This window comes from Triturus cristatus, chromosome 10, assembly GCF_964204655.1.
Source record: "Triturus cristatus chromosome 10, aTriCri1.1, whole genome shotgun sequence".
Classification (NCBI taxonomy): domain Eukaryota; kingdom Metazoa; phylum Chordata; class Amphibia; order Caudata; family Salamandridae; genus Triturus; species Triturus cristatus.
In genome coordinates this window covers 621,639,879-621,659,182 of record NC_140593.1, presented here as the reverse complement: position 1 = coordinate 621,659,182, position 19,304 = coordinate 621,639,879, and the positions used below count along the sequence as shown (strand labels likewise).

Below are 19,304 nucleotides of genomic sequence, written 5' to 3'. Positions count from 1 at the left end.
GCTACCCACGAAAGGTGCAATGGCACACTAGTTTAAAACCCATGACAGTCCCTCTAGTAACAACGATCAGCAGTACCCCGCCCGCGACTGATTGCAAAACTGAGCAGACGTCGTCGCCGCACGCCAATAGACAGCCTGGGCGACAGGCCTAGTGATCAGTAAACCCACCGCTCGACGTCACCGCGGTGCAGCAAATAGCGGTCCTATGTAAGAATGGTCACGGACCAGTCAACCAGTCTTCGCTGAAAACACCATTACGTTGGCGGTAATGGACTGGTTTATGCAGATCCCTTGTCTAATACAAGTGGGGTGGGAAGCAAGGCGCGAACGTAAACTGGGAAGAAGGCATCATTCTAGCTCAGCTGTAAGCGCCTTGTTTATTATTGATTTGAAAGGTGGCACTGGCGCTTCATATGCGCGCGCTGGGCGCAGTTTTACGTGCCTCGACGTCACGTACGTCGTTGTTAGGGACGCCGAACTGGTAGGATAACCGAGAAATAGACTACCTTGGAGGAGGGTGTAACAACGAACGACGCGCTGCCGACGCAAGTACAGTCCGGGTGGCTTTCGTCGGAAGACCTAGTCTGCTGCTTTCCTTGCCAATAAGATCTTCCCAGTGCTCCAGAAGCTGATCCCGCTCCTGAAGAGGGGTAGGTAAAGTTGGGAGCACATCTAACTGAGTGTGGTATCGCAGAGGTACGACGAATAGGGTGGCCAGATTTCCATTATCACTTTGTAGGACACTTTGTTAACATGGAGGCATTGTGTGTACGGCAACCCTACAAGACATCTGTTGGGCTGCGAGAGTGTATGTGAGTAATAGACGTGTTTAATCACATCCTGTCCTTTTAAATGTCACCCGCGGTGGTCTAGTCGGAAACTGTGTAAAGAGGAAACTTTTTTCAGTTCCAACCCTCGTCCAGTTCTAACCCCCCCCCCCCTCCCCCATCACATGGCCAAATTGTGTTCTCTTAGGCAGTGCTGGAAATGTAACAAGCATTGGCATAGCCAATAGTGCTCTCCTTTGGGACCTTACAAGTGTTTAGCTTTGGCACTAGTGTGAGTGACAGAGCGAGCATCACCACAGTACAGGCCAGCTAAGTCACAACGACTCCAGTCATACTATGCCCTTTACATGCAGCTGATGTCTTTGATTACAGTTTGTAGGCCAGTGAGCAGCACAGATTAAAAAAAAAAACTGCGCTCCACGTGTGCAGTTATCAGCTAGCACTGAGAAACCATACAGACACATTCTCAGCGGCTAGTAGAGTGTAATAATAATAATAATAATCCACATTTGTAAAGTGCGAACAATCACCCATAAGGGTCTCTAGGCGCTGGGGGCCGTCGGGAAGATTAAGCAAGCTGTTGCCCAGAGTCACATGGTGCTGGGCTAATTTGCCGCCGGCACTGGGGATCGAACCGTGATCCCCAGATTCCGGAGTCAGTCGCCCTGGCCGCAGCACCACACCTCTTCCGCTGTGTACATACAGCCCCTGTGTGTGTGACTGTGTGTAACTTTGTCGGACGTTTCCGTGCAGATGATTGCTTCTATGATGCTGGCCCAGAGCTTGTGACACGTGCCCCGTTCCACGGGTTACATGTGAGGGGGTTGAAACTCTCATGTTTACATGGGGTGCGTGGTCGTGAGTTTCGCTGCTCCCTCTTTCTTAATTACACTCGGTGAGTTTTACTCCTACCGGTGACCTACAGAACATGATGGATTGGCATTATTGGCCTTTAGAAACACGTTTGTTATCGGCAATAAAGTAATATTTGTATTTCTTCACACACTTCGGGCCATGTGTCATGAATAAACAGACAACGTGTAGAATATCTGAAAAGTGTCGCACATAACCGTGAAGTAACGTGTGATAATATGTGGATACCAGTACTTTAGACCCAGTGCACAGCATCGTGAGCAGCACTGATAATAAACTGCGCTTCCATCCCAGCAGTTCTGCTTGCTGTGGTCAGCACCCTTTAAAATAATAGGTTAAAGCGGGCTCTCAAGGACCCCCGCGCCGTGCCCTTTACCTCTCACGAACCAGCCTCAGCGAGCTTTCTCGCCAAAGGGTTGCTGAACTGCACAGCCTGCCATTGTGTTTTTAGAAAGTCACTCCAAACTCTTCTGTCCCCTTAATATCCATTTCCTGCCTCTGACCACTATACCCTTTGATGTCTGAGACCCAGTGACTCGCAGCGAGCGTGGATTTAAAGCCATGCCCCTCCTGCTCCCCTGCCCAGGAGAAGCGTGCAATAAAAACAGAAAAAACCGAGCAGATGGGGAGAAGAAACCGGTACGAGAGCGGGTGGAGAGAGATGGGATGGGGGCGGGGGAATAAGATGAGGGGAGAGATGTAGGGGACGGGCAGGAAAGGAAGCAACACAAGCAGAGTGCACGGCCCAACTTCACAAACAAACGCGACTCCCGTCGTGCCCCGCCCCTCAAGTATAGGCAGGCAGCAGATCGCACCACATTTATTTGTCTATCATTGAATTTCTTTCCGGCTTACTTGATCGGCCAGCATGTGCGTCATTATGCATTACACCTTGTATGATGCATTCTGGCGTTCTCTGTTATCTCTCCAACAATGCTACTGCCATGCTACGATTCTCTGCTGGGAATATTATCATTCCCAAATATGATGTGGAGCTCTGAAAGATTTGCATGGACCAAAGGCTTTTTTCCTGAAATTTTTGGTGTCTTCTACGTGTGGTTAATACTTAGAGGACACGCTTATCAGTAGGTACAATGAGGGGAGAGATGTAAGGGACGGGGAGGAAAGGAAGCAAAGTGCACAGCTCAACTTTACAAATAAACACAACTCCCGTAGTGCCCCGCCCCTCCAGTATAGGCATACAGCAGATTCCTAAAGTGTGTGGGCAGGAGGGAGAGAACGGGGAAGATGTAGATAACAAGCGCGGTTGCAAAAGTGAAAGCGACATTTCCCAGGGAAAGTAGCATGATCCACAACAGATGGCACCCTGCGCACCGCTGCTCGCTCCCGACTGCAAAATGCCATGGGAGTGAACATTTTAAGAAGAGGTGGGACATGCACCCGCCTTTGGCCAATTGAGTGCTTTCATTTTGTGAAAGCCACATGCAAAGGCCAATAGAATGTGACAACCACACGCACAAGCTTTCTGAAAGCTTTCTGAATGTCTGGAGTGATGCCAAGAGGCCCTCTCCTAGAGCAGCGCATGCGCACTGCGCTAGGCTCGACCTAAAAAGTGTACTCTGGGAATCCATAAATTGGGGATCAAGGGAGTAAAGTCACGAGGGGCAGAGCTTGAAAAACAGCCTGGCGGCAGCGCACATGCACTGCTCGCTCTGCGAGGCATGCTGTATTGAGTATGGAATATAAGCTCATATAAGGTCTGCCCACGTCCCCGCCCATCTTTTCAAATGGCTCCTGTTACCTTCTTTCCTAAATCGTTGATTTCATTGGTAAATAGGCTTACTAGTCCCCCCTTGGTACCGCCTTGTCTCCATTTGCAACCTCCCACAAGAACGGGACTTTTCACTTGTGGTGTTATGCAGTGTGCTTTATATTGCCTGTGATCACTATTTCTTTAATGATCTTATCCTATTACACTCACTTCATTGCAGCAGGCAACGGTGCCACACTTAATAGTTTGGCAGGCGCCCACCTTTATAATTGTTTTCTTCAATAATTATTACTTCACATTGTTTTTGAACAGTATGTAACGCTGCATATAATTACGGCTGACCAAGAACTAATCAAACAATGGCGGCCGCGCGGCTCGCCCAACTCCGTCAACATCTGTGCTTCTATTTTCACAACACTGGGGCCGCGATTTAGGTTGCACTACAGCACCCGCTTTTCCACTATTTGCTCCTCGTTGCTGTCCCGCATCCAGAATAAACTTTAACTATTAATAAAACGGGCGCTGTGCTTCATATTTTAGCAGGCGCCCGTTTTTTAAATATTTTTTGGGGAGGTTCATTGATGTTAATATATATATATATATTTTTAAAGCGTAGTAACGTTGCATGTAATCCCAGCTGACCGGGAACTAAGCAAACAATGGCGGCCGCACTCAGCTCGCCCAAGTCCATGTTAACATCTCTGCTTTGGTGGAGGGAGGGGAGAGGGCGAGGGCGAGGAGGAGCGACACACAGCCTTCCAGTCTGCTTTACTCATATTCCATAGGTGGAGGGAGATTCTCCTTGTGCCATAGTGAAGTCTGCACCAATGTAGGGTGACCAGGCATCCCTGATTAGCCCGGACAGTCCTAGTTTTTCGACAGCTGTCCCGTCAGATTACTGGAAATTAAGCTCATGTCCCCTTTTTTTGAGAGGGTCAGCTGAAAAGGGTGGCAGGTATTTTTTTATTTTTCGCAAATCAGGGATAGTTAGCAGCTGTTATAGGAAAGCAATTTAATTAACGGGCATGCAACTGGCTTTAAAAATTACATTTTATGTATTATCTTACTGCCTTTTCTGTAATTTTCTGCTAAGGAGCACTGTCATTCTGTGCACTGTGTTGAAGTAAAATTGCAGTCCTTCATCTATTTTTGGGAAATGTCCCGCTATTTTGCTTTTAAATTCTGGTCACCCTACACCAATAGCTAACACTCGGAGCCTCACCATACCGCCTGGTGGGCCCCGGGCTACTCCTGCGCTGTTACTGCCGTAGGGTTTGCCAACCTTGGCCTCCTCAGGCTGTACCAGCAATGCCCCGTCAGTCGCCTGGCCTGCCTTCTCAGCCTGCTATGGAGCGTTGCGTCCATGCCACCCCCGCAGCACTGTCTTCAAGGGCCTCTAACCCCCAGCAAGATGCTTGTTAAGTATTAGGCCTAAGCAGGTTTATTTCTGTGAGATTTTATAGTCCAGTTTGTATGTCCCCGTATTTTAACGTTCTATAGTTATGTTCCTAGATGACCTCTGTGGTTCGAGTCTCTTATTTCTGTAGTTGTTCCTTCCGCCAGTAGTTTGGACCTGGCCGTAATTAAGGAGAGCCTGGTCTTCCTGTAGGTAGATGGAATAAAACACCACTCACACAGAAGGGGCCCCTGGGGCTGGTAGCTGGCAGAGGGAGCAGGGGAATAAAGCTACTGACAAGAACGTGAGAACACGACCCTATGCCCCAATATAATTTTAACAGGTGCTAGTAAGTCACCAATAAGAAAAAAATAGTCCTACAAACTCAGTGTTCTCCCAAATGTAATACATGCACATGAGGTAGAAAAATACATATATTTTTATTAATGTTATTTAGTGCATAAAATACCACAAAACATGGGAGTCAATATCAAAAGGTCAATAATAATAATATACATCATGAGTCACGCACACACCCACTCATTCAATCTATCTATCACGCAGCCACATACTCGCACATACTCAAACATCCCAACATAAAACAGTACATAGTCCATAAGGTCACAACAATGCTTCTCGCATGATATCAAAAGTCTTCCCCAGAGAGTGTACACAAAGTTTCCAATATCATAAGGACCGCACAGATGTACAAAAGGAGTATACAATTTTTCACTTCTCATGCAATTCAATTCAATTTCTTTTCCAGGAGGGAAAATAGAAGTGGGGGAGATCAGAGGGCTACAGCGCTGACGCGCGTTTCGGTGTCTAACCTGGACCTGGGTCACACCTTCATCAGGGCGAAGCACAATGGGGTAGTACTCTCATGACGAAAGATACCTTGAAGTTAATGTCATGCCTTGCTAGTCGAGTGAGCACTGCATTAGGCTCAACACTGGGCGAAATCCCAAAATGATCCAGTGTGATGTATACTAGGGCAGAAAGCTGTAATTTCCTAGATAGTTCCAAGCGAGCGGAGTTCATTGGGTGACATCAGTAGAGGTACATACTGGTGAATGCGACCCAGGTTAGGGGAAAATAGCCATGGTTACATAAAGGAAAATAGCTCTGAGGCCAGGTCTGGTCAAATGCTGGGTGATCTCTGGCTATTCCCTAATTCCGCTAGCACTCGTTGAGGTCCGGGACGGTGTATACGTCCTCACGCCAGTAGAGACCGGTGGTAGAGGTATGCTCAAAGAGGTGCATTGCTGGTAATGCATCTAGAAAAAACAAAAAGTACTAGGAGTGTGAAAAGAAAATGAAGTGGGGTTGTGAATTTCGAGAAAGAGTGAACTGCGGTGCGGAAAAGCATGTTCGGAGGTAGAGTGGGTTGGTTGAAATTGACTACTGTTAAGATGTCGCTTCACTCATTGAGGAAAGAAAAAAAAAACTATAGGGGCATTGCTTTCATTTAATTAATGTCTGCCACTGGTGATAATTTGTTGCCCACTAGGCGTATGCAAATATGCCTCGGTCCTGCTCCAAAAGAGACAGTTCAACCTGAACTGCCGGGCCAAACTGCCTCTGAGTGGGAACCGACGCAACCCTAGCCGGTTTCAACCTATGTGGGCCTCTTCAGTAGGGTCATTGTGGTAAAAAATAAGGGACTGGAATTTGGCCCCGAACGATTACCAGTGACTGAGATTTATTAATTCACTCTGCCCATCATTTTTTGTTTTCCTCGGCTCCACTAATTACAGATACAAGTGAAAAAATTAGCTTCAAGGCAGAGAGCAGAGAGCTTATTTTGGAAAACTTTACGCCCACAGGCCCACAGTTTATCTACCACTACTGGTACTACCAAAGTCCGGATATCAAGTCTGCCTAGTGTTGATTCTAGTTCAAGACTCTTTTTTTTTTTTTCCCATCTTCTTAGACTTCTTGTCGTTTTTTATCTGGCATGCACTTTTCCTCTCTGATTTCTCCCCTTGTCACTGTTTTCCCCCTTTCTTCTACATCTTCTTTCTGTATGGGATGCTGTTCATTGCCCGCTACAATGGTATCTAACAGAAGGTCTTCTGGCATTCTCTTCCAGTACCTCATTTCTTACTAAGGGGCGTGTGAAAATTGATGGCTGACTAGAGTTTTAGTAGTAAATGTTTCCTGGCTGGTTGACCAGTTTATGTTTATTCTTCTCCCTGAATAACTGATTTTTTGGGTTGGGAGGTTGGACCACCATTCCAGTGAATGCAAAGGGATTCTGATATTTTGCTTGTTTTGTTGACTGGCTGATCCTCTAAATCTTAGGGTAGGTATCTGAAAACCTAGAAAAATACCCTTCCAGAGCAGCTTGTGACGAGGCATTAATATGTCAGTAGCAGTAAGATGGCCATTATAAAGCTTTAGAAATCTCTTTTTCTGACGTAGAATAAACCCTGATAATCCAAATATTAGAAAGCCCAGATAGCCTTGCCTGTGACCACATAAAGTCTCATCATCACGTCGTTTGATGCAGTAGATTCTTGGAGCAGGTAGCTAACACTAAGCAAAAGATAGCAGTTCCAAGTATGATTGCGCCAGCGTAGGACAGTAAGGAAACTGCCCCTTGCAATAGTCATTCTCACTTCCCCCTCAAATTTTGCAAAACCGTTCTGCAGGCTATGAGATAGCTTATCGTAAAATTACATTTTACACTCAGTTGGGGAGATCCTCACCTGTGCAAGCTGATTGGGGAATTTGTCGATTAAATAATTACCAGCCATTACAACCTTCAGTTGTAATGACAAACAATCAGTTTGGTTTATACAGAATTTTTTTAGAATTAAGTTAGCTTGAGCCACTCCCTTGATTAAGCACTGTCATATTCTACTGTATGCAAATACTTGTAACACGATATCTAAAGTTTACCTTTTTGTGACGATACCATAGAAAGTGAAAACTTTACAGATTTAAAAATTGTAATAGTAAAGGATGTTGGGGCATCTGAATTCTGTCTTGAAAGAGACAAACTAGTCTGCATAGATGTCCAGTTTCTGCTTTGGATAAATGAACCAGGTTGACGCTGCAATCCAGATTCAATTTAGCTGCACTATCCCATTTAGCTACACTAGCCTATCCTTTGAGATTAAGGGACTGGAGGGGTGTTAGTTTTTGTAAGCAAACGGTTTGCAATTGGATTTGGCTGTTTATATTCCTACTTAGTTGTGGAGTTTCTCAGGGATCTTCTTTATTTATATTACTATTTCATTTGTATTTGCACCCATTATTCCAACAGGAGGTTCTGCTCCATTACTACATTGATGGTACACAGGTAGGGTTCAGGTGTCCAGCTACCAAATTTCCAGATAATACTAATTGAATTTTCTAATTTACTTAAAAGGATAATCCAAAATTGGCTCAACCTCAGTAGGCCCCAAGATAAAAAAAAGGTTCTCTCTAAATACACAGGTGACCGTCGGTTCATCAGGTCGCGAAGACCACAGTACAAAGAAAACAGGAACCCTTCCACAGTTTGTCTACTAAGTCAGCCAGGCTGAAATCCTTGAGCCTAAAGGAGGAAGAATAATGCAACTCTGGAATGCTCAAAACGTGAGGTCCCACATGAGCTGATGTTTTAGGTCAGTTCCATAAGCCCCGCACTGCCACCACATTTCAACAGAATTATCATGCCACCTACCCCCATCATATTCAAGCAACGTCTGTAATTTCGTCCACCTGCTAGCCCACTACTGTGCAAATAAACAAATTCCCTGACTGAATCATTTGCATTTCATAATTCCACATCTGCAATGTGGGTCGACCATTCCCTTTCATGCACAAGAAATCATCAACCTAGCCACATTCATTGCCAAGTAGCGCAACCATTTATGAGAAAAGTCAAATTTCCCTAAGATAGTATTGGCCCCTAAAAGGACCGTTTTGGCTAAAAGATTAATGATCATAGCTGAGACCTTCTCCAAAACAATACATACCCCCTCTGAGACATTTCCTAAAACTTGGCAGACCTAGAACACATCAGCAGTATCCACTTCAATTCCCTACATCTGTGGGTTGAGCGTTGCACATCTTTTTCGCGGCACTATTTATTGCTATTTTGAAGACGTTACAGGCCGGTCTCTTCCTCTGATATTTACAATCTAACAAGCGGTTGAGAAGGCCCTTTTATTGCAATGCAATAGGTCTCGCATTTGTGAGATTTTAAGCTATTAGTATTGTAAATGACAATGCCTTTTATTTATGTTTTAAAACCCAAACCATAAATAAAAGGCATTGACATTTACAATGCCAATTACTCGTGTAAATGCGGACCTATTGCATTCCAAATGCTTGGTAAAGTCTGCTGTAAAGAAATTGTTAACAAGGAACAAGGACATATGGGACAGTAAATCTGGTGTAGGTTACTTAACTGATCTCAAAAGGCTGCGTTTAAAAATATTCTACAGGTTTAAGATACATGCTGCAGAGATCATTGTATGCCTAGTAATTTTGAAGGTATTATAATAGTTGTAAGATAACTACTGGTTAACACAGATCTGGGAGCATTCTGTGCTTTGTCCATTCACATTTTTGACTCATAAAGTAACATAGAGGGTTAATGTGCTTGCACATGTGCAGTATGCAGATCAGGGGTTTGGTATTTTGCTTAGAGAGGTAAGCGGGCTACTGCTTGTGACGCAAAGATCATTTTGTTACTTACAGTTCACAATCCGTCTAAAACCACACAGTGAGCTATGTATCGGCATCAAGGAGGGGTATGCAAATTGTATGTCATGGGTTGAGTTCCTTATTGTGTTTTGTTCTCAATCTGTTTTCATTCTACGATTGCATAAGAGGGTTATATTGGGAATTAACGAAGTCTTCCTAGTACAGATAGCCACTGTCTTAAGTTTTACATCCTGAATTTGTGTTTCTCACGGTCATTCACTCTTAACACGTAATGTCTACAAGTATGGATATGTGTTTCCTGCACATTATAACCTTTGTTCTCTTATGCTGTATATTGTTTTACACACTTGTATGATTTATTGTGCCGATGCGCGTGTGTGATGTAAAGCGCGCTGACACCCTATACCGGGATGAGGAGCAGTATAAAAGAATACAAAAAAAAGCTGCCATTTAAATAAATATTTGTTTAATTGCTCATACAGACAGGTGGTCTAGGTATTGTGTTCCAGATGATTTCCAGCCAGGGTGATATTTTACCAAAAGGAGAGTTCATGGTCCTTTAAATCATGCACCCAGCTCAAATCAGAGAGCTCCCTTGCTGCCTTCAGAACGGAAAGCAGACAACGTGCATGCCTCTTCCGGTGTGTTGCCCTTCCCGAGAGCACCAGCCAACTGCTGTTAAACATACGCAGAGCCCATTTTCACGCATTGTTTCGGGACTACATTTTTATTTTTGGTAATTGGTGATCGGTCCCTCCACATGCTAGGAGCAGATTGCTGCTGGTCCAGGCTTTTTCAGCAGAGCATAAGATATATATTTTCTATTTAGTGCTTCCTAGCTCTCTGTGTTTAATAAAGCTAACTCGTGGGTACGTGCTCTGCTCGTACGTAGATCTTGTGTTCTGCATTTAACTCACTGAGTTCGGCTTTCTTGTTGGACATAGAGCCAGAGGGAAAGGCTGCATTACTGGCAGATGAATTTCTCCATTTATTTATTTATTTTTATTTATTTTACAGTTTTATAGCGCGCGAACCAGACCCGTGAGGGTATCAGAGCGCTTTACAGGATTGAAGGGGGGGAATAAAACATAAGGATGGGAGGGATCACACTGGGAGAGAAAGGGATACAGGAGGAGCACGCCGTCTAAAGTCAAGCTGCATGAGGGAGAAAAATGTAAGCATGCAGAGTAACAATAAAAGGTTTCCAATCCACGAGGTGCATCATAGCTGAGGTTGACGCTACATTTGGGATAAATAATAGGGGAAAAAAAATAATAATAATTTGAAGTGGTAGTTATAAGGTACAAGAGGCAAGTCTATGAGGTGATTGTAAAGAGTTCGCTAGATGAGGTATTTTCCCATTAAGAAAGTTTTGGTCTCCTGGACGGGAGTCTTCTAATGGAGGGTGGAAGAGAGTTCCAGATTCTTGGAGCGGCTCCAGAGAAGGCTCGATTGTAGGTTTTTTTCTTCCGGAAGTGTGCTGGCTGCAACAGCAGGTTTTTGGCAGATAGGGAATTTCTGGCCTGTCCGGATATCACAAGTTTTTGTGCAAGAAATGTTGGTGAGTTTGTGTACAGAGCTTTGTGAGTTATGCAAGCCAGTTTAAATTGTATGCTGACCTCCAGGGGAAGCCAGTTCAGAGCTTTGAGGTGGGGAGAGATGTGGTCAAATTTTTTTAGCCCGTTAGGAGTCTGGCAGCGGTGTTGAGGCAGGCTTTCAGTGATGCCAGAGAGTTCTTGGGTAGCCCTGTGAGAGTAGAGCATCCATATTCAAGTCTGGAGATGACAAGGGCCTGGGTAGCCATTTTAAGGTCGGTCCTATCGAGGAAGGGTTTTAGGTTTCGTAGGTGGCTCAGGTGGAATCTAGCCGTTTTGGCCATCGCGTTTATATGGCTGTGCATATTCAAGCTGCCGTCAAGGGTTATTCCCAGGGATTTTGCAGAGTTAACAATGGTAGGAGGGCAGTTTAGTGCAGTGATTGTCTTGATCCATTCCTGGATGTCTGGATTTGGTTTGGGTGGGGAGATCAGAAGGAATTCAGTTTTGTTTGCGTTGAGTTTAAGCTGGTTGGCAGTGAGCCAGTGGACTGTTAGCTTCAGTGCCTTGCTTAGGGAGAGAATGTCCTGAGGGGAAGAGATTTTTATGTAGACCTGTGTGTCGTCGGCGTACATAAGGTAGGAGATGTTGGCGGCACGAAACACCTCGGTGAGAGGTTCAAGGTAGAAGTTGAAAAGGGTAGGGGAGAGGGTTGATCCTTGGGGGACTCCCACGGAGACTGGAGAGGGGGCGGATAGATCGCCATTGATGAGGACTCTTTGTGAGTGGTTTTGGAGGAAGGACCTAAGCCATTCAAGGACGGTGCCCTCCAACCCCATCCTGAATTTGAGGCGTTCAAGGGGAATTTCGTGGTTCACCGTATCAAAGGCGGAAGAAAGGTCTAGAAGGATTAGGAGACAGGTTTTGCCTAGATCTAGGGCTTGGAGAGCGTCATCAACAATATGGAGGAGGGTGGTTTCTGTGCTGTGTCCCGGTCTGAAGCCTGATTGAAAGTCATCTAGCAGGTGAAAGTTGTTGATGTGGAGGCTTAGCTGCTGATGCACACATTTTTCCAGAACTTTGGCAAGGAGTGATATGTTGGAAATGCGTCTATAGTTCTCGGCGGAGGCAGGGTCCAGCGTAGGTTTCTTTAGGATGGGGACAACTTGACCCGCTTTGAGCGAGTCAGGAATTGAGCCCTGTAGGAGGGAGGCGTTGATTATTGAGGTCCAGGAAGGGATGATAGCCTTGGAGGCGGCAGCTAGGCAGTTAGAGGGGAGAGGATCGTTATAGTGATTGCTCGGTTTTAGGGAGGCAAGAGTTTTCGAGATAGATTGATCGTCATATAGATTAAAGTTGGACCAGTGTGCTAGGTTTTTGGGTGAGGTTTGGGTGGACAACATGGAGAGAGGAGGTGGAGCTGGCTGATTTTGATTTTGGTGGTGGGTTGCAGATTTAAGCTCATTTCTTAGGGCCGAGATTTTGTCATAGAAGAAGGAAGAGAATTCCTCACTTGATATTAAGGGTTTCGGTGTTTCTTTGGCAGTTTTCACTAGATTGTTGTTTGACCAAGTCGAACAGCTTGCGAGGCCAATTTTTCGCATTTTCCAGTTCAGTTCTGAAGAATTCTTTCTTTATGTTGAGTATTTTCTTGTTGAATGTGTGTGCACATCCCATCCTATACTATAAAAACAAAACTTGTTTATACAAAACGCCGAATAACACGTGGACACTAATGCTGTATGGACAGTTTGTATTCTATAAAAATATCTCTTCACACATTTGCAAAGCACATATCAATTATAGCCTTCTAAATACATCAAGAGACACAATTTATAAACATAAAGCATAATTTTCAGTATGTGGTAATTTTGTTTCACCTACCTTCCTTGTAGTTCTGTGATCGTGCATGCTCTACTGTGTTTCCAACAATACATTGTTAATAAGCATTGGCAAAGCCAATAGGTATCGGCAGTCTGAGAGCTATAGGTGTTGGCAATGTAAATGCTTTTGTGTATTGCTCTGGGGCTGTTTTTATTAATATACATAAATACATTAACATAGCCAACTCCTATAGCACTCAGATTGCTGATACCTGTTGGCTTTGCCAGTGCTTGTTTGCTAAGGTTGGAAGTAATTAGACTTAATCTAAATTCCCTTATTTAATGTACGGTTATTAAAAAAAATTAAAAAAACCTGGGCTAGCTAGTAATTGTTTTGGGAGGGCGGCAGCTGCTCTGCAGCTTATTCACGAGATTCACTAACATGTAAAATGGTGGTAAAGTTATATTATTTCCAGCAAGGAATGTTGCATTGCTGTGTTGAGTGTCCTATTCAACAAAATGTTTGATTTTAGACCCATAATACTCCTTCTGTGCCCTAGTCTGACTGTATGGGGAGTGTTTCACATCAGGCTGAACTGAAGACATGAACACCAGTGGCATGCCTCCTGCATGGCTTTCATTCACACATTCTTTGCTGTTTTACTGAAGGTGTCCGCTTTCTCTAGCATCTCTAAAGATGAATGTATTCCCAAAGCTGGGTTATGCAGACCACTGCTGTGCTGCAGCTCTCTCTCAGGAACGTAGTAAACTAATGGGCTGTAGATAGGCATCTCTTATTCGGTCACATAGAGCTGAAAGAAGAAGAAAAAGTGATACCTTGCTAGTCAGCTTATAGCATCCCACCGATAGCCTAAATTCTCCTGATTACCTCTTCCTTGTCCTGAAAGAGGCAAAATGTTTGACTTTTGGCTCCAAGCAAACCCTCATTGTGACTTTGGGACAAGCTTCATATGTAGCACAATACTGCTAAAAGTAGCAAGGAAGCCCAAAAATAGACTTAACTGCTTTTATAAAGCTTCACAATTATTACGTGAACAACTAAACAACATAATCATGTGACATTTATGGTCACATGATTATGTAAACCAATAAAAAGGTGCATAACCAATACAATAGATAAAAATAAATAAATCACATTCAACCTGATTGCCACTCTGTAGTTGTAGCGAACAAAGCAAACACAAGGAGATGATGGACGGAGCGCTGAAACTTTTCAGACACTCACCCCCCCCCCTCCCCCAGTCACAGATCTGGATTGAATCCATCATCATTATTTAGCTCACTTCACCACCCCGGTTCAGACACAGCTTTATGCAAATCAGTCTTGACCCTGTGCTTCATGGGAACAGTCTAGCCCGAACTGCCTAGCCATGTCTTCCCTGGCCCGGAAACAAGCATCCTGGGACCGGTTTCGGGCTAACTGCCCTCATCAGCCAGGCTAGCTTGAATCCAGTGGCAAAGTGAGCAAGGGCCCCACGTCTGGGCATACCCTGCCAACTTAATGCAAACAAAGCAAACACAAGTAGATGATGGACAGAGCGCTGAAACTTTTCAGACGCTCACCCCAGTCACAGATCTGAGTTGAATCCATCATCGTTCTTTAGCTCACTTCACCACCCCAGTTCAGACACAGCTTTATGCAACTCCGTCTTGACCCTGTGCCTCATTGGAATAGTCCAGCCCGAACTGCCAAGCCATGTCTTCCCTGGCCTGGAAACTAGCATCCTGGGACCAGTTTCGGGCTAACAGCCCTCATCAGCCAGGCTAGCTTGAATCCAGTGGTAAAGTGAGCAAGGGACCCATGTCTGGGCATACCCTGCCAACTTAGGGTGCACAAAGCAAACACAAGGAGATAATGGACGGAGCGCTGAAACTTTTCAGACACTCACCCCTAGTCACAGATCTGATTTGGATGTGGCTGGGTGCAAACTGCATTCTGTCCATCAGTTGTTCTTTTTGCATTTGTTGTCGCCCCGAGTGGGACGGGTATGCCCAGACGTGGGTCCCATGCTCTCCATGCCACTGGAGTCAAGCTATCCTGGCTGATGAGGGGTGAAACCCCGAAACCAGTCCTGGGATGCTTTTTTCTAGTCCAGGGAGGACCTGGCCTAGCAGTTTGACCCGGACTGTTCCCACTGGGCGCAGGGTCAAGACTGATTTGCATATGGCATGGTCCAAAGTGGAATGGCATGGTTAGCAAAAAACGATGGATTTAGGCCCAGATCTCCGTACTGGGGCGAATGTATGGCATTGTTCTGCATTCTGTCCATTAGTTGTTCTTTTTGCATTTGTCACCCTGAGTGGGATGGGTATGCCCAGACGTGGGTCCCGTGCTCTCCATGCCATTGGAGTCAAGCGATCCTGGCTGATGAGGAGTGAAACCCTGAAACTGGTTCTAGGAGGCTTGTTTCCAGTCCAGGGAGGACCTGGTCTAGCGGTTCGGGCTGGACTGTTCCCATTGGGCGCAGGGTCAAGACTGATATGCATATGGCTGGGTCCAAACTGGAATAGCATGGTGAGCAAAAAAACTATGGATTTAGGCCCAGATATCTGTACTGGGGTGAATGTATGACATTGTTCTGCATTCTGTCCATCAATTGTTCTTTTTACATTTGTCACCCCGAGTGGGACGGGTATGCCCAGACATGGGTAAAACAAGTATAGTTTCTTGTGACATCACACTTCTATAAGTGGAAACCTTGAATTACAAACGCATGGAAATACAAACTCTTATGCTCTATACTCCCACACACAAAATAATATTGATATAAGTACTAAATCTCTCCTTTCTCGTCTCTCTTTTCTCTTTCCCCTCTTCACTATTGTTTTGCCCATTGACACCGAACAAAGAAATTTATTTCATAGACCCAAGAAGCTTTTTGTCTTTTTGGCCCACTACGCGGCAACAATAAAGTTGATTGAGTTGAAAGTAACGTTGTTACCACGCTAATCCTGTCGGATGGCCCGGCATTTTAATGCACTTCGGGTTACATATGCACGATAGCTAAATAGAGTTACTGTTCTAGTTCTTTCTGCGGCCTACATGGCAGCTTAAATACATCTTCCGGCGTCAAAATCACGTGTCAACAACCCGGAACACAGTGATCGGCCGTGATGTGCTCTAGCGTACATGCTTCGGGTAAGAACCGTGGTGGCCCCCTTTCTTATACTCTTGTTTCTCAAACTGCAAAATAACCATGCAGTTAATGTTAGATGATCTGTTTTCAGATCTCTTACTGAACCAAGGACCTCCCGAACATACACATTTCCATCACGGCACCTACAACGTTTAAAGTAACCAGTACTGCAGTAACTTTCTTTTAAACCACTTGTTTCTTTTTGACACCGATAATCATGCGACTAACATACCGCATTTCGAGAGATTAACTTTCCCGTGTTTTTCCATTGTTTTGACACAGGTTACTATTCGTTTGTGTCCAGCACTCCAGGACTTCATATGGGTTAGCTGGGTGATTATGTTCACCGGCAGACCGGTAAGCGCTCTTCTTTAACTAAATGGCGATTATAAGCCGTGTTGACAGTGGTAAGGGTTTGATTGTTTGGAGGAAGCTTGGCGCTCAAGCGTGTACGTGGTTTAGTCAAGTGAACAAAGGTGTCCGGTGCCACTAGGTCAGGGGGGGACAAACCCAATGAAATTACCCCTGCAATGCGTAGGTCAAGACCTACAACAAAAACTGAAAATGAGATCCTGTGCACACGTATGGATAATTAGCTGGTTCTGTATGTATTCAATAAATGCCAGAAGGAGTCAGACAGATTCTTAATAATGGATAAACACCGGTCGACATCAGGCGTGTTGCGTGCAAGATTCCTTTTAATGAAAAGTTTCAGTTCAATATACAAAAGAAATTGATCAGCCGACACGTGTTTCGTCACAACGTGTAGCTGTTGTGACTCATCAGGGCTAAGGAAGGAAAAAGGGGATAAGGAAAAAATAAATGCAAATAAAAATAAAATGACCACAAAAGGATTGAAAATGAATAAATAATAATAAATGGAGCCATGGCAACAGTCAAATGATGAAAGCCAAGAAAAGGAGAATGTCAAAAGACCGGCTCGACATATGGTGTCGGTGAGGGAGACGGAGGATTCTACGGTGTGCTGGGAAAGGGGTGCCAAATGAAACAAATGGTCAAGCAAGTTCGTGGTCAACGAAAATGGAGAGTGTAAACAAGTGAGGCAGGCAAAATGTTGTAAACATTAGATTGACCGTGTGAAGACTAAGTCTTGCCCGAATGAATAAGTTGGTGTCTATGATGCAAAACAAAAAATTATAACCGTGGAATGATTAAATATAAAAGGAAAGAATAAGTAAGTGCCTGTTAAAGGCGAGGTGGAAGATAAACGTAGTGAAGTAAGAGGTCGTATAACGTGTCTACTACAGTCTAGTGATCCATAATAGGAGAAGTGCGAGGGCAGTAGTGGTATAAGCTAAACGTAGTGAGTCATGCCAGTGAGAGGATATAGAAAGGCATGAGAAAGGATTCATCACAGATGGCGATCAACTAATGAGAGAAAATTCATCAAGTGAACACATTAAATGGTGGAAACAGTCAAGGACGAAAAACAGTCAATTGAGAACACATGTTGATCTGGAAACGACCAGAAGGTCACAATGGGAGAAAGACCCAAAAATAAACTAAACTAGGATAGCTGAATCATTTGAGAAAGGTGACGGTACTGAACGATAATAATCATGGTAAAAGCAAAAAGCGTATAAAACAGGAAACTGAAACAAAGTCAAAAAGTGACAAAAGTGCACACAATGCAACAGTAAGTGGTTCATGAAGTCAGTGACGCGAGTTAAACGAAACAATTACATGGCAGGTACAGGGCACCAATTTATAAGCAAAACAAGATACAATGCTAATGAGAGAAACATCCTGGGTTGAAAAACAATAGAGAAACGTGACAGGAGCACAGAATAAGTTGTGAATAGAAGAAAAAGAGTGAGGGAAGTAGCAGCTACCTGTACGGAAGTAAATGTATATGTCAAAAGGACCTCAGTACGAAGTCACTCGAGGAGAAGGACCCGCTGAGGAAACGGCGGGAACTGGGATCGCACGGATAACGCTAAAATAGCAGGATCTGTAACCATGGAGAGACAGGGAATGTGGATCAGTACAGGTAGAATTACTCACTGTAGGGAAGGGGAAAGAGGGTGTGGTGCAAGGCCTACCGGTTGAAGAGCGGTCTCGGGTAAGGGATCAGCTCGCGATTCCAGGGTGCGGAATGGTGAGTATCGGTAAGACCGGAAGTGAAATAGTCTTCAGGTTTGGAAAACAACTAGAGCGGCTGATGGTGTTTCCGGTTAAAAAACGGAAGTGAGGACGCAGGTTAACGTGAATGGGTCAGATGGTGCAACTGAATCAAAAGCATGTAAAAGAGGGATGGAAGGTCAATAAAGAGAAAGACACAACAGGAGTGACATTAACCGGGGAAGGTGAAAAGAGATAAGAATAGTAAAAGTGATAATGAGTGTGAAGAAAGATCAATCAAGATAAAGAGGAGAAACAAGGGTGGTACGGAAATGAGAGTGTAACAAGAATAAACTTGGACAGTAGATAAGACCAAACATGTAAAATTAGAATGAAAAGGCCACTGAGGGTCAGTGACCATGATCTTAAATATCAACAAAATGCATGATATAAACACCTGAAACGAGCAAAGGAGAGAAATTAAACCAGAAATGCACATATGAGTAGGGTAAAAAACCCCAGTAAAACCATAATTGAGTAGGTGAGAGACAAAATAAACATCACTGGGTTCAGAGATACACGTAGATAATATGCAGCTGGCGGGCCAGAAGGGCTGAGCAGATAGAGTTACATGATAAGGCAGAAGACATAAGGTATGAAGAGTCAAGACCCTAAGAAGTACTGAAGCTCGTGGTCAATGTTAAGACCATGTTTGACCGACTGAAGACGCATGATCCATGATGCTTCCTGTCTTCTCAGTCTTAATTCACGGTTACCACCCCTGACACTGTTTTTGGCAATGTCAATTCCCAAAAAAGTCAGGCTCTTGCGTGGTCCTTGAGTTTTGCATGTAGCTATGTGCGAAGCCATGGGGTACTTGGCATCTTCGTTGTGCATAGCTCTGACATGTTCGCTGATGCGTTCTTTTAGTGGTCTGATCGTACTTCCCACATATTGTAATTTACAGGTGCATTGCAGAATGTAAACGACAAAGTTGGTATTGCAGTTAATGTTAGTCGTGATATTGTATTTTTTGCCATTCCATCCACTGAAATCCTTGGTGCCATTCATGGCCCATTTGCAAGTTCCACAGCTTCCACATTTGAAAAAACCGACCGTGTGACTGGTAAGCCATGAGGAGGTTGGAGCTGAGCGTGGTGTGGTGGGGCACAGTCTGTTTCCAAGGGTTCTTCCTCTTCTGAAGGTAATTTGTGGGTGTGCTGTTATGTTGTTCCTTAGCGATTTGTCGGTCAGT

General features: G+C 44.4%; 1 protein-coding gene across 2 annotated transcripts in view; it reads left to right on the top strand.

The window, feature by feature from the left end:
* Nucleotides 1–511: 511 nt before the first annotated feature.
* The window catches only part of TEDC2 (tubulin epsilon and delta complex 2), a 280,792-nt gene continuing 261,999 nt past the window's right edge, over nucleotides 512–19,304 (top strand). Inside the window, exons 1-2 of one of the 2 annotated variants that reach the window (XM_085632157.1) lie at nucleotides 534–650; nucleotides 16,250–16,324. The gene's annotated coding sequence lies outside the window, so the exon portion shown is untranslated. Of the gene's footprint in view, nucleotides 651–16,249; nucleotides 16,325–19,304 lie in introns of both variants that reach the window. The other variant, XM_085632156.1, reaches the window with a different exon arrangement.